The sequence below is a fragment of the Nannobrachium achirus genome, assembly GCF_963921795.1.
Source record: "Nannobrachium achirus genome assembly, chromosome: 9".
NCBI lineage: Eukaryota > Metazoa > Chordata > Actinopteri > Myctophiformes > Myctophidae > Nannobrachium > Nannobrachium achirus.
In genome coordinates, this window is record NC_137818.1 from 41,767,440 (window position 1) to 41,784,143 (window position 16,704).

At 44.7% G+C, this 16,704-nt stretch overlaps 1 protein-coding gene across 3 annotated transcripts in view; it reads left to right on the forward strand.

Annotated features, from left to right (window-relative positions):
* Positions 1-16,704, forward strand: part of bcl2l1 (BCL2 like 1) — a 39,257-nt gene that overhangs the window by 19,065 nt on the left and 3,488 nt on the right. The window lies entirely within an intron of this gene.

Consider the following 16,704-nt stretch of genomic DNA (forward strand, 5'->3'; position numbering starts at 1 on the left):
TACAGCACTGCTGCGATAACCCCCTCTCTGGAGATGTCTGCGACAGACTAGTGTAGAAGGCTAGAGTCAGGGCGGCTGGATGGTAGAAAAGGGAAGAAGCAAGGCAAACAGACAGGTTGAGGGAGGATAGATGGAGAGGCAGACAGACAGGTTGACAGTGAAGGATAAACAGTGATAAATAGTGAGGCAAGCAAACGGGTTAAGAGTGAATGAGAGATGAGACGGACGGATTGACAGACAGACATTGAAGCAGAGAGACAGGTTGAGAGTGAAGGACAGATAGATTGTGAGGCAGGCAAACAGGTTGAGAAGGATTGGGACAGACACTAGACAGACAGACAGACAGACAGACATAGAGGAAGAGAGACATGTTTAGAGTGTGAAAATAGCACAAACAGACAAATCATGGGATGGATAGCGAGACAGAGAGTGATGGGGATGGAGACAGTCAGAAAGCCCTGTAGACTGGGCTCTGGTGGTGACTGGATCTGCTAGCTGGATGAGGATGTCTAAGGATGTATATGTAGGTTACTAGGTATGTGATGATGTGTTGTAGTACTCTATGTGGCTTTACCTGCCTAGATGTGAAAGAGTGTAGCCAGTCTACAGCTGTGTGTGTGTGTGTGTGTGTGTGTGTGTGTGTGTGTGTGTGTGTGTGTGTGTGTGTGTGTGTGTGTGTGTGTGTGTGTGTGTGTGTGTGTGTGTGTGTGTGTGTGTGTGTGGAGAAATCAGGTCATGAGCAATTTTTTCCCCCTGCCTCCATCTCTTTCTCCTCTCTCTCTCTCTCTCTCTCACTCTCTCTCTCTCTCCGCAATGCCTGTCCCACTCATTTTGCCTCTTTATTCCGTCCTGCGTCTCCGTTAGTTAGGTGCACGCAGCGATCAATGTGAGTTTTTTTGCTACCCCGATCCATCTTAGTACTGCATACTGTACATGAGCAACCAATAGACCCCTTCTCTCTCTCTCTCTCTCTCTCTCTCTCTCTCGCTCTCTCTCGCTCTCTCTCTCTCTCTCTCTCTCTCTCTCTCTCTCTCATGTCTCCTTTCCATCCCTCCTCCCTCTTGCCAACGGCCTGATCCCTCTTCGCTCATTATTTTCTCTCCCTCTGTCTTTTTTCACTCCCTCTCTCCGCACTCATATCTGTGATCAGATTAGGACTTATATCCGCTGGATTAGCGTGTCTCGTGCCACGTATTAACTGGCAGAGCAGAGGTACAGAAGGGAGGTGGGGGGGAGTGGAGAAGTGGTGGCACGTAGCGGGGTGCCGGTTATAATACCAGGGATGACATATAGCCGCCAATCTAATAATTCCATTCAGGCATACACAGAGGGAGAGAGAGAGCGCAAATGATGATGAAGAGCATCAGGAGGAACATCTCCATAATCGCATGTCGTTTGAATGGTGGGCGGGGATAACACAATACAGGAAGTTTTATCAAAAGGGAGAGCGTTGCGATGGATGCAGCGGCCGCGCAGCAGGAAATAATATCATAAGGAGACGAATGGGCGCAAGGAGGCCCGACGCCAATCATCAGTCTATCAACCAGAAACTGCACGCTCCCACGCTGTTGGCTTTCACAAACCACATTAAAATGCCAGGTTTATCCCACACTGACTCTATGGAGCCAACGGCCTATTTCTATTGTCTATTCCAGTGTTTCTCAAACATTAAAATTTCAAGGTCTCACCTTAACTCTGACAGTGTACAAATGAACCCGTAATGTATGGGTACATTTAGACCCCCATAAAGGAAGCCACTTTGAGAAATGAGAACCACTGCTCTATTCAACTAAATAAGGTCACCTACTCTTCCACCTACAGCACAAACTTGTGATGTGACAATAAAGTTGACGTTAAAAGAAGTTAAAATGTATACGTATTTGAATCCGAGAGTGTACAAATGTAACCAAATGTGGTTATATTTGCACACTCAGAGTTAAATTAACACTCAGAACTTTACATTGTAGGCCTATTGTAAATGACAGCGGATGCACAATGTGACACTTCTACCGGTGGGAAGGCAGTCATACTGTATATACCCCCAGATAGGATGGAAGAATAAGCCAAAAATACCACAGAAGATGGCAGGGATGTCCACAGACTGTCAGCCCCGCTGCCATACGTCTGCGCCCACACTGTAAAACCCTCAGTGTTATAATTCTGAGAGCATACAAATGTAACCAATGTAACGCTTTCAGAGTTACACATGGATACATTAATACCAAGGCTTTTACAGTGCACATCTCTTCGTCTGCTCTTTATTTCTACCGCTGATTCTCTCTCCATCTCGGGCACGTGCACACATGGTAGCCAACCAGTGCCTGAGTACATTGTGCCCACTTTTATGCCTACATAATTCCTCTCATTTATATCTTCCGCTGCCGAACCACAGTTGCTTCACGCCCTGCCCTCATTCATTATGAAGACTAGGCTAGATAGTTTTGTTTCTCCCTCCTGATAAGTCTGGTTTTAGCAAACGACAAGGGAACTGGCATGCTCAACTCACGACTTCAGAGTACGTTGGGTTCCAACCCAAAAGGCACAGGAATAGCAAATTAAGTCACCACTCACCGTCAGCGCTTGAAAATAAGTATTTAACACTTTTAATAATGCATAGCCGAAGAAGGAAACCGCCCTAGACCTTCCTAAACAGCCTTTCCTAAGTATTTACGAGACATAATGTGGGTGTGAAGTCTGGTTTTAGGACATGGCTAGCAAAGCATGTTTATCTCGCTCACATCCAAAAGTATAAACTTATTATGTTATGCCGATGGGCCCTTTTCTTTTTCTCATTTTCTGTGTGTGTTATGCTTAATTTAGATGGGGAATGTAGAGAGACAGGAAACCTAGGGCAGAGAGAGGAGAAACGTGCAAGACATGATTGCATTTGAACTCTGGTTCCTTGTGACTCGCAAGGAGTATGTGGTCCAGTGCACTAACTGGCTGAGCCACCAGCAGACACCCTGGCAGGGGTGTCGCACCAAATTCTGGGCCCTGGGTACAAGGATTCACTGCGTTATTTTGTGCTTCAACTATTGAAGAATAGCAGATATACAAGCTCACAACGTGGCACCGAGTGCTGCGCTGCAAGCTTGTAGATCTGCTATTTATTTATTTTTAATTGTGAAAAAGTCTTTGAAGGTTTTTTTACCTATTTTTCTATGTCAGTGGTGCTCAAACTTTTTCATGTTAAGGACCCCCAAAATGATATATATTTGGCCACGGATCCCCATCTCAAAATATTTAGTTCCAGGGATCCCCCCAGAAGCAGAATTTGAGTTAGAAGTGTTCGCTTAAAAAAATACATATATTCAAAGATTTGCACACATTTTCACAACTTTTCAAAAATAGCAGATCTACAAGCACTCGGTGCCGCGCTGTGAGCTTGTAGATCTGCTATTTTTCAATAGCTAAAGTATAAAATAATTCCAGGCCCCTCCACCTTGGGCCCTAGTAACTCAGTCCCACTCCCCCCCCCCCCCCCCCCCTTGTGACGCCCCTGCACCCTGGCATTTGAACAGGTTAATTGGTCATCATTTGGAGGTGTTGTACATTAGGGCCTAAAAGTCTCTAAGGTCTGTGAACATCCCAGCTCCATTCCTGCCTCTCTCTCTCTCTCTCTCTCTCTCTCTCTCTCTCTCTCTCTCTCTCTCTCTCTCTCTCTCTCTCTCTCTCTCTTTGTGTGGGCCTCTCCCTCCCTTCCTGTGGCCGGGTCCAGCCAGATGGCAGGTGTACTGTTGATTGAATGATGACCTTTGGTGTGTGGAGGGTTTATAGTCCATTGATGATGGTGACACCCAAACACAGACTCGCAGTCTCACCCTTCCTGTCCGACTGTTGCTGTCTCTTTGTCTCTCTCTCTTTGTCTCTCTCTCTCTTCATTATATCTTACCAAAATAATGTTCCTTCAGGTTAATATCTTCTGATTAAAAACTACACGCTCACAGGAAATTACAAAAAAAAGGAGGGAAAATGTCTACGCTAATGACTTTATAATAACTCATTCATAATAGATGTCCCCCCAAAATGTGTGATTAGATTCTACACTATTTGCACCTTCAAACTTGAACTCCCCCCTTTCTCCCCCCTCTCTCTCTCTCTCACACACACACACACACACACACACACACACACACACACACACACACACACACACACACACACACACACACACACACACACACACGTCCCTCCTGGCAGGTCTCAGTGGGGTGTGCGTGGTGACAGAATGGGGTTTTGTGCAGAGGGAGAGAGAGAGACCCCAAAGTGAGGCGGGGAACAGATTGGAGTATATGAGCCTCAATGTCCTGACTCATTAATCTCGTCTTTAATTCACAGTCTCACCTCCGGCTCAACACACACACACGTCACGCACGCACGCACACACACACACACACACACACACACACACACACACACACACACACACACACACACACACACACGTTAAGTTAAATGAACACATGCCCACACAAGGACCCTCTGGTCCAGCTGGAGGAGACAAGGTTTGTACAGACAGACCCATAGGTGCTGGCACCGTAACGCAAGGAAGTGTCCCTGTTTATTGATTTTGTGAGGAATTCAATGATTAATTTTCCTTGTTCCTCTCCCAAGTTGTCTCCATTGTCATTCTTTGGCACAGCCCCTATTACAGTTTACACCACACTTTGGAACTTAACCCCACATACCGTAGCTCAACGATTAAGTCAAAAACAGGCAGTACTGTAGTTTAATGGTTGAAGGATTAAAGCAGGTATGTGGTTTAGTATTTTAAACACTTTAAACTGCTGGAGTGTTAATTTATCCTCATGGTGCTGTTGTTAGACTTTCAGAGATACGAACTAAACACTCTGGATTTTGCTGTGTACATTCCAGGGCGATGGTTAGCTCCATTAGCCTGGCCAGATTCAGTTAATGCAACCTCTGTTACGGCAGAACAGAGTGTTCTGTACTGGGGCCCGGATTAGGGCTGGGCAATGTGTTGATGTGGAAAAGTCCCTTTGATAAAGAATCATCTCCCATCCCATCTCTCTTAAACTAGTGTTATTCAGAATCATCACAGTAAGTAAATACATTAAAATGTGGAGGTACTTTGTTAGAATGTGTAATTAAAAGACTGGCAATGTGTTATAAATTACAGTATCACAGTAACCCTTTTTTTTTCACTTCTTAACCTACTTGGTCATCAAAGGTTATTCTCATCCCGCACTCATTCATCAGCTAAATTGATTGTAGTTTTTAAGTTTTCACAGGCAGGTTGAAGGGCACAGAGAAGGCCTGGGTTGTGCCTGGGTTAGCCTCTGTCCGTGGTACTGGGCTCTGCGCCCTGGCCCCTCTCAGCCTTGAGCCATATGGGGCATTGGCACTGAGCCTGATGCCCTCACTCCAGAATGCCTACCACTAGACCCCTGTAATGTTATCACCAGGTGGTGAATAAATATGTGTTTAGTGCCTGAAGTGACGAGTGAAGAAGACCTGGAAGTAGTCAACTTTAGAACTGAGAGAGTTGGCTTGGGGGGATTTTGAAGCTGAACAGTAGTCTCTTTGTTAAGTCCCATAGGGTTCTCGAACGTTTTTGGCATCTGTACCCCCGGCCCTTCCCTGATTTCTGAATCCAAGTACCCCCTTTACCCGACCACATTTAGATCAGAAAACCGCAAGAGAAAACCATAGCCAGGTTCTGGCAGAAAATGTTTATTGTGTAACAGTCAAAAGCAAAAATGACAATATTTGCTTTGGAAACAGTCGATAAAGAAATCTTATCATGTATTTTTAGTTTTCCATCTGTTGAAATATGGTTGAATGTGGAAACTATAAATGATGATAACATTACATTTATGGAGAAAAAAGCTTTTTCTTGATATATATATATATATATTATAGTATATACTATTATATTATACGTTACGTGTATGTATGCATGCATCATCCATCCATCCAGTATGTTGGAGGAAGGAACAGGTTTTATTTTTAGCTCAAGGACACTTGAATAGAAAGAAACGTGGGTTTGATGTGGCTGTTGACACTTGTTGTTATGGTTGTCAAAACTGTGCTGTGACCTCTCCTTTGTAGTCAGCTTGACCGTTAGGCCTTGACACCATTCACATGATGAAGATGATGATACTGGTCTAGATAATGACATGGACTGTTGTATTTATAGTAATGAATTACAGTACAGTCATGATGATCGGGGCTGTTTTGGTATTAGTAAGACATAGTTGTACCAAATACGGTCATAGGCCTGGACTTTATCACAGGCCCAAGCCATGACTTAACTATGTGCCCCGTCAAACCATCTCTTTCTCTTACGTTTCGTCATTCACTCGTTGATTTATTTGGAGAGGGTGTCGAGCCTGCTGTCCTCAAGCGTTGCCTTGTTTTATTTATTTTTTTCCTTCTTCAACCTTGAAGCTTTATCTCTGCCTTCTCTTTGATCACAGGCCAGCCGCAGTGATCCCATGATCCAGACGTGGGCCGTTAGTCACACGATGCAGGGCAGAGGTCGTACGGTCACATACTGGGTTACATACTTACTCCAAACTCAGAGATGACAGAGCATTGCGGACACGCCGCTTGAAGGACTGAAGTTCACGTGAAAAGCAGCCGGTAGGCCTCGTCACTGTGATGCGTCATCAGCCTAATGTCGACCCTACCTGCCTGATGGACTGACGGACGGACGATAAGAGGTCTCTTTGATGTCCTCATCAGAGTTTACTCAACAAACAAACACCACAGGCTGACGTGTGCTCCATGTTTCTTTCTCCAGAAACACCTTGTGGTGCGTGAGTGAGTGAGTGTGACTGTACCTTGGTGCTGTAATGAACAGGAAGTGTTGCGACATTAGATGACAGAACCTGTTGGCCTCTTTCTATGAATCTCAGAAATTATGAGTCAGCAAGGACAGTGGGACTCTTTTGAAGTCATGTTCGGTTCAAATTAGGTCTTAGCTCATTTTTGTCTTTAACCATATTAGTAATCTCTATTCTTGGAATGTGTCTAGGCGAACATTCTGCGGAAATATCTACAAGCAACAATGCGTCGCAACATGAGCTTGTAGATTGTCTATTTTTGCCATTTGACGTACAACAGAGTACAGTATATCGTCACTGTCGGGCAGAAACCTCGTATCTCCAAGTTTCAAATTTGTAAATCTCTTCGCAAATCAAAGCCCTGCTTCACCATACAAGGCCATCGCACAAAAGTAGTGAAAACAGCTGATCTACAAGCACACGTTGTGTGCTTGTGTGCTTGTAGATTGGCTGTTTTCACTAGTTTAAATCTTTTTTTAAATGATAAATACAAAAAGAATGGTTTTGGACATACAAGGTTTTCACCCGACAACGACGATATACTGTATGGTTTAAGTCCTCAATTTGGTCCTTGTCGATGGTTATTGGTAGGGCTGGGCAATTATTGATATGGGCCCATTTTATTTTGTCTATATGGCCCAGACCATACCCATATTACGCTCAGTATCGCAGCGCCATGATATTGCTGGGAGGGTCTTAAACGAGGCCAGTGGAATGAGTCCGCTTCCTCACTCCTTTCTTCATTGTACTGAAATGTTCCCTCCTCATTTTTCAATCTGTTTTCACCCACTCTGATGTCACCATCTGGAGTGCTTGAATGTGTAGCGGTCTATTATTTAGCCTTCACATCCTGATCTCCGGCATGGCTGGCGTCATCGCCAGGCCGTTACTCATGGCCCGCCGGATAGGAGGGCTCTAGAAGAGGAATGGTAAATGACCAGAAACCAGTCACCCCTTCCGTAGGTTTCATTTTTATTTCACCAGCAGTGCCTCAATGTAACCCCTCTCTCTCTCTCTCTCTCTGCTGATCGCCATAGTAACAGCCCCCGGAGTTCTGCAAGGGCAGGGCCGTTGTGTAGCCTCGCTGAGAGTGACTCAGCACACAGAAGCTCTGTCTCACACACACACACACACACACACACACACACACACACACACACACACAAACACACACACACACACACACACACACACACACACACACACACACACACACACACACACGCCGACAGACCCGCAGGCCTGGGACCTTCATAACATAGCACAACATACCCAGTATACAAGGCTGACTATGTGTGTGTGTGGTGGGGGTGCCTATCCTTTTTTCACATCTTTGTTCTGTTCTCAGATAACCCAAAAGCATCATCGCCAAAAAATGCTGCCTTTTCTCTACCAGGATAACCCCCCCCCCCCCTTCTAGAATAGACTGCCTACTGTACATGTGTAGTAACTTTCCACATTACCAGTTTGTAGGTTTGTTCCCTTCTGGTTCAGGGCGGATGGATTTAACTTGTTTTTGTCAGCCTGTTTGTGCTTAGAGGGAGAGTGTGAGCACACACACACACACACACACACACACACACACACACACACACACACAGACACACACACAGAGAGTGAGTGAGTGTATGTTTTTCCAAAGCAGGCCATTGCCAGCCTTCTGTCCGGGCTGCCACTTGCTGGGTGGCTATGCTGAACACTCTGTACTCCTCAACATCTGAATGGAGCTCTCCCCCCTCTCCCCCTCATTGCCATAGCATTGTTTCTTCACTTCTGGGCACCTCAGTATCTGGCAACCACTTTCCGGGCCGCTATGATACGCGACGCGTATGTCCCGGTGGATTACCTTGTGTCCTGCAGGGTGCCAGATAGTGGTCCGTGTCTGTGGAAAGGAACCTGTCTGGATCAGATAATGCAGCCTACATTCAGACACAAAGAGACTTTATCAATTCCAAAGCACCCATACCATTGAGAGCTGCGTTCATGTGCATATAGATTGTGACTGGGTGTTGAAATTTGGTGTTCTTGACGAGCTGGCCAAAAGGCTATGTGAACCCTGTCAGCTTTTGGTTAAATCTTTGCCGTGTGCAACTTTTGCGCAATTGCACATAGGCATGGCAATTGACATTTCATTTTGTTTGTTTTTTTGCAACGTCCCTTAAGTATCGAGTTTCAATTTGTCCTCAGACTCACCGTCCCTGACAGGGACGAGGACACATGCAGTTAATCGATGCGTAGTACTCTCTGCTCTTCAGTCAGGGCTTTCGCCACCGGGGAGAGTTGACTGTTGCAGGTTATGATGGTGCAACACTGTAGCAACCCTGTTATGACAAAAGCTGATGTATGAGAAGCTATTGCTAATGATCGTTAGCACAATACCGCCTTCCTCTGCATCCAGTAAATGGGCATTAAGCTGCGGAGAGAACGGAACAGACAAAAAGGCACACAAACACACATGCAGACAAAAATAGGTGGATGGAGTCGCGAGCGTGCGCACACACACACACACACACTGATCAGCTGCTCACTGGTAACCGTGGCAACGCAGTGTGGAATCTCCTCTAGTGTGCCTCTCCCGTCTGCCCCCCCCCCAACTCCCCATATCCCAGCCTTTTCTTTCATGAGCTAATCCTCGTCTTCATTGGATTCTTTTCCTAACTAGGAGAAGACAACGTTAAAAAAGAAACCCCAGCCCCAGTGTGCTGCCTGCCTAGCACCAGATATCCCCCTCGGGGAGGAACCGAGAAACGGTAAGATAAAGACAAAAAGGCACGACCGTGTGAAAGATTGAAGGGAGGAGAGGGAGCACCAGGGGAGGTGGGCGAGCCTGGAGGAAGATAAAGACAGGGTTTACCTGCCTGGTGGGACTGGAGGAGGGAGATTGAGCCCCCTGTCTACCTTTTGAGATAACACGTGCTCCCACAGGGGACGTACCGGTTAACCCCACAAGGGAAAAGAAGAGTAGAGGAGCTGTTAATGAGCTGCATTGAAAACCACACAGAGAAAAGTTGTTGATCTAACTCTGGGTTAGGGTTAAACTGACAGAGAGACAAACTGTGAGAGTTGGAATTTGTATGCATTGTGGATCTGCAGGGAACGGGAAGTACACTGCATTAATGTTATCATGGAAGGGAGTTGGCCAGTTTCACACCTGAACATCAAAGGAAACCTCTGCACTCCCGAAAACATTTATTGGCATTAATGTGCTGCTGCAGCAGTCAAACAGAAATAAATGCATTTTGACTTGCATTTTGACTTTCTGGTCTTCATAAGTATTTTTCGTTTCACACCTGTCCGACGGAGGGGACAAATCTTTGAAAGATTAAGAAATGGAATAATAATCAAACCTCAACATTTTCAAAAACAGACGTTCACACTGTGTAGAGGCTACAGCTATTTAGGGGTTCTTGGCAAGGAAAGGTTAGGTTGATAAGACCACAGGTGTGCTAACTTGTTGATGGAAAGCCACAGCTGCTCTGCTCACATCTAGACATTGCACACATTGTGCCCACGGTCTCAGGCCATACACAATTCATTGGGGACCATTTAATGTCCCAGGTCAACTTTGAGTTCCTTGTTGAATTCACATCACATCTGGAGTAACATTAAGAACAAGGATTTCTCAACATTGTCGTTTAAATAAGCTACATGTATTCTTTCCTTATCGTAATATTTCTGTATTTTAATTCTTAGCAGGGCTCAATGTACCGATATCGAAGGTTTCACCTGCAATCCCAGTATCTGTAGGCATTTACTCTTATCTGCATAAGTATATACCGGTAGATATGTTTGTGATGCCGTGGACGCTGCTTTATCCATATGTTTGTATCACCATGAGCACTGCTTTATTGGGATTCCCTGCACTAGGCAGCTGCTTTTATGCAAGGTGCAACCGAGTTGCAATAACGGTTGGCGCGCGTGTGTGTGTGTGCGTGTGTGTGTGTGTGTGAGAGAGAGAGATAGAGGCAGGTTTGGGCAGGTGCTCATAAGTCCTAACATGTAGCGTGAGAACATCACAGATTGATAAGCTTTCTTTACGTTAAAAGTAGTAAAGCTCTTTATTGCTACAGTGACAGATTGCAGAGGTTGACGTGAAGATGGCCAGAAGGGTGTGTGTGTGTGTGTGTGTGTGTGTGTGTGTGTGTGTGTGTGTGTGTGTGTGTGTGTGTGTGTGTGTGTGTGTGTGTGCGTGTGCGTGTGCGTGCGTGTGTGTGTGTGTGTGTGCACATGCTTGTGTGAGGATTGTTATATATCATACAATGGTACATTTTAATTATTAACAGCCACACCTGTTTCCAATGTGTGATGTGTTACTTTGGTAGGTAGTACCATGGCTATATCTGTGATGTCACTAGGTTTTCAATGTAATGGGTCCCGGGACCCACAGGTGGTCATTCAAATGGGTCCCAGAATTATTTGATGGGTCCCGCGACGACACACGCATTATGTATCAACGGTGAAAACATCAAAAAGGTCTTTTAATTTAAACAATAGTTGCAAATAGCTACTAGTATGTAGTTAATAAAGGACAGAAGCATGGATTTACAAGACAATCTCAATCAATCAATAATGCCAGAACGCACAGATGTGGAGACTCAGCTGGTGCAGTAAAATGACTGATAGCAGGAAGGATAGAGTTGTGTGTGCATCCTGGGGATGCAGTGATGCTTAGTTTAATGGGTCCTCTATTTAAAAGTATGCATCAGGGACGCAGGATGCAGGGCTAGTAGCATCACTGCTATATACGTAAACTAATTCTAGATATTTATTTTTCCAGATGTGTACAGGAAGCACAGTGGCTGGAATTTGTACACCTACATTTGGCATTTTAAGGCTGAAATTGTACCCATGCTAGTAAAGCAAGCATGATAAAAGTATCAAACATGCACAAAATTCTACAGAACACAGGAAAATATTTATCTGTTAAGAAGTTTGGGGGGGAGGACCACCTGTTGGGGAGTTCTGTGTACCCCCTAAAAAATAAATCTCCTGGATTCTCCTGGGCTGACAGTCCAATGTTGACAACCCTGCTCATTGGCGAGGTGTCCTAGCAAGTTGATTTGGCGAGTTGGATTTTTGGCAAAGTGACTGGTATTCGTTGGCACACCTGTAGCCTTAATCAACCATGAAGTTTAGAAAATAAGACTGCTTTCCTTACTTCTGAACTTGGTGGCACAGTTCTGATGTTGCCAAGTGAATCTGAATGAGGCCATGGATATGAGCATAACTGCTCAGCTAGATTGAAAGGAAACCGCTTGTGCTGTATCTTTTATAAATAATCATTAATTGTAGTTTCAGGCCTCATTAGCTACCCACTGTTTGGAGATATGCCTTGACATGTCTGGTTAACAGGCATCAGTCATCATCACCAAGTGCCATTCTCTATTCTCTACACCCACATTCCTCACGTTGCTTTGGGAGTTCTCACTGGGAGCAATGGTCTGTGGGTCAGACTGTCAATATTGGGTGAAAAGGATGGATCTTTGCGTAACTCTGGCTTTACCGTTGTTGCAAAAGCCTCAGAATGACATTACACACAGTCAGGCTGCATTACAAGGCAAAGTTGAATATACAGTATGTAGCAACTGCTATGATTTATTTTCCTGATATGTTTGTTCCTCATACATTTTGATACTATGTTCAATATTTGAGACTGACCAATCCGTGAAACAACGCTGAAGGCAGTGCTCATTAGTCATTAGGGCTGTATAACCTGTCTGTGTAGGGCAGTGGCGACTGGTGAGGTTATGTCTTGACACACTTCCATTGATCACTTTCCAGTGAAACCTGTAGTAGGATTTGACTCACTGTTGACTGTTGAGGTGCATTGCCCTGGCATGTTTCGCAAACAACAAGCGGATGTCACAACAAAATATTTACGCAAAGGCGTATGCCAATATAACAATAATTGCGACCAGGCAATTATTAGTATTTAGTATTATTTAGTATGAAAAACTCCAGCTCATGTCTGTCTGTCTATCCGTCTGTCTGTCTGTCTGTCTGTCTGTCTGTCTCAACTCATGCTCTTCTGACATCACAATGATGAAAGTTGATCCCATGCCAAAGCGCCAGCGCTCGCCCAGCACTATAACAATCATTAAATAATCAGCTAATCGCAATTATTTGACATTATTTCTATTATTTTGCCTTAATCGTCATAATCGTTTCCACTTTCCATGTTGAGCTTGTAGATCGTCTATTTCCACTATCAATGTTCTTTTTAGAGTATAAAGTTGTCAAATATGTCAGTTATTTATTTGTATATTTAGGGTATCTGCCGCGTGCAACTTGAAAGCCTAAAAGCCAAACAGAAATGTAATCGTCAACGACAGAAACACAATTAAATCGTTAATCGCAATTATTTGAGTGACAATTAATCGTCATGTAAAATGTCATTATCGTGGCAGCTCTACCAGCAGTCTGCTGTCACCCAGGCGGATGCATGCATGCGCCCATGTGCCCACACGCCCATGTGCTCATGCGCCCTTAGGGCGTCTTACTGGTACTTATACTAATTATTATTATCATAATTATATCATCATATCAATAATATGATAATACGAAATACAGCTATTTCTTTATGTTTTTACATTTACTTTTTGTTTTACATAAGCTTTAAAATGCCTGTCAGAATTGCTTATGGGTCACTCAGGCCTGCAAGAAGTCAAATTGAGTTCAGAACCAAGAGGAACATCAGTTCTCTTGAAACATCCAGTAGCACACCCAAGTGAATGGTAGGAATGAGAGTGAATCACACTTCTCCCTAACTCATAGATTCTGCGGTTGCTCATAGTTACATATTTGCATTCCTTACGTCCCCGTCATGCTCTGGAACGCACCAGTGCTCGTGCCTGCCGCCTAGCCTTCTGTCAAATATTTAACAAAGGACGGTGGGCAGGAAAAAAAACAGAACCTGTTTGTGTGTTTGACTGTTTGCCAGAGGTCAGCCATCAATGGACAGGGCTGCTACTGGGAGGCAGAGCATTCAAGTAATGCAGCGTCCCCTAGAGGACGCTAAAACTATCAACATCCTTCTCAAGGGAACAAAAAACATATGCAGACTTCAAGGATAATCTCAGCCGATGGATACATTTGGTCTGCTCACATTTAGACATATGTTTGTGATGCCGTGGACGCTGCTTTATCGATATGTTTGTGTCACCATGAGAACTACTTTTATCGGGACACTGCATGCTCAAGTACAGTATATGGGATGCAACTGTTGAAGTAAAATCCATCTGCCTTGTACAATATCATGTTGTCTTGCCTCTACTTCGTATTCCACCCTGCTTCTTTATCTGTTGTGACTCACATCTTCTGGTCATGTACTGTAACTTGTTCTAAGTAGTCACCGGTAGACGAAAGCTCTTAGGACCACAACAGAGGATTACGTAAATCACAACACGCATCCCTCTGCACATGACACTTTGGTTAAAGTTGGGGTCTGCATAAAGTGCCTGACCCTAAAGCCTCGTTTATACTTCTTTGCCCATCATGTCTTGCATGAGAATAGCAGAACTAGAAGCTCACAACATGTCACCTTTGAGCCTATAGATCTTCTATATTAGGTGTGCGACTCCGGAAAACAACTAATTATAAATGAGGTGTAACATCTCAGTTCCGAAGGCCAGGAGTTGTCCAGCATGGGGTGGGTTGTCTCATCATCGTGACGCAGTCTCCTCCCTTATCTCCCCTCGGCCACGGCGCTCACGCCCCCTTATTCTCAGAACCCACCGCTGCGACCGCCAAGTTTTTGCTTCCGCGAACTCCAGGCTCAGCTTAAGTGCCTGCACACTCGCTCGTACATAGACATCTGATATCATACATCCGGTGCAGGGTGTCAGAACTATTGTCTGTTTTTTTTGCCAGATTCCCCCCCACACAGTTGTGGCCCCGTTTTCATTGTTCATGTTGACCCTGTGTCAAGTTAAAGCACTACTAGATGGATACCAGCAGTGATGTCACTTGTTGGTCATCAAGGGACGCGCAGCGTGGGAGGCGATGAAGCGTGCATTTGTAATCAAACACCAATGCATGGAATGCCTCAGCAATGTTTCCCATATGCCTCCCTCTCTCTCTCCCTCTCCCCCGTCCCCCCCTCAGCTCTCTCGCATTCTTTCTGTATGGCCAGATACCTCCTTGTGTATCGGTTTCCCTCCTGATGTTTGGCTGTGCCTTGGTTCCTCTCTTTACTCTCACACTCTCATTTCTAATTCATTCAGTATGCCTTCCAGACTTATTCATACTTGGTGAATGTCCCTGGTGAACATCCTCAATGTGCAATCATATGCATGCACTGTTGGAGATAATAGTTACATTTGAAACTATAGTCTGTTATGTTATGAAAGCTAGAGCAGAAGAGAGCACAAATCCTAGAACACAGCTTCACTCTGTTGTTGCCTGCGACTGTACATTAAGTGTAGCATGTCATGTTTGTGGCGTGATATATTTTTAAGGTGATGACACTTTACAGTACGCGACAACACGTGAAATGGATCTTGCGAAGCTTGGGTAAATGCGTACATGCTTAGAGCAGTGGTTCTCAACCTTTTCAGGCCACGACACCCAAAATAATCATATTTTAACTGGGGACCCCCCACCATAACGAACGCGAGTTGAGTCATTACATTTTGTATAAGACGGTTTCTTTGCGAGGCGTTGTGAGCATGTGGATCGGCTATTTTCACAATTTCTGCCTCTAATATTTGACAAATTGTCACTTTAGAAATGTGCAGATACCCTCTATAGGCTTAAACTTTGTGTTGGTTTGTTTACTGTTGAGTAAAGAAAACAACGTTGCACATTAAGTTAATCATCTGAGGACCCCCCAAAATAATTTGGGGACCCCCCTGGGGGTCCCGACCCACAGGTTGAGAACCACTGGCGTATGTTTCAGGGTTTACTTGTGATGATTGATCTCTCTCTTTTTATAAAACAGCCCCCTCTGCGATGCTCCCGCTGCATTCTCTTCTGTCCTCTACACATCATTTCCAGTAACAGCCCCTCTCTATAAATGGCCGGACTGTCTTCCCACTAAAACCCAGGAATGATATGTGACTCAGGCTGTTTGAGACAAAATCTGATTTAGTCAGCCATGATGTCACACAATCGCTCGTCTAATCACAGCAAATGATCAGATTAACTGAGCCTATACATATGTTAATGCTTCATCTCACACTATTAGAACTATTAGATTAGATCACGTGAATTCCATTTACTAAGCTTAAATGAAGTGAAATGAGCCTTGTTTTAACAGTTCAAGCATAAAATGGAACGAGCATCTTAACACCAAGCATAATCAGTAGGTCTATGTAGGTTTCCCTGTCTGAGCGTTCACCCATAGGCACATGCATGTGATTTCCAAAGCCCAAGACATAGTGCCCCCTTGTGGCTGGAGAGTGAAGTGCATGCTGTTATGGTTGTCTGGCTGGCTGGCCCGGCCCACTCTGCTACCACTGTATCACTTCCAGGAAGGGGGCGGGGCCTATAAGGAGGGCCAGCCAAGGACGTGGGCTTGGGAAAGAATGTCAACAATGAATGTAGCTCTGTAGCGAAAGAGCTTATAGACCACAGGCTGAGAGGATTTTTTTTTTCTTTGTGAGAAAAGAAATCTTGATGATGTTAATGAGCCATTGTTTTGACTCACTGTGTGTGAGGCAGGTGGATCTTGATGTTTTCTCGGTTGTGATATGAGTCTACCTTTATGGCAGTGTGGCCTATTGGATGGAAATTTCCAAAGGTGACTGTTTGGGCTGTATCAGCCGGCTGTGGGCGTCTTATCAACGGCACCACTGTGATGAGATGAGAGGCAACTTTCAGAGAGGGAATCCACCTCACTCTTTTCTGTGCCTGTCTGTTTTCGTACGTGGGCTCGTGGGGAGTTTTTGGCGAGTGT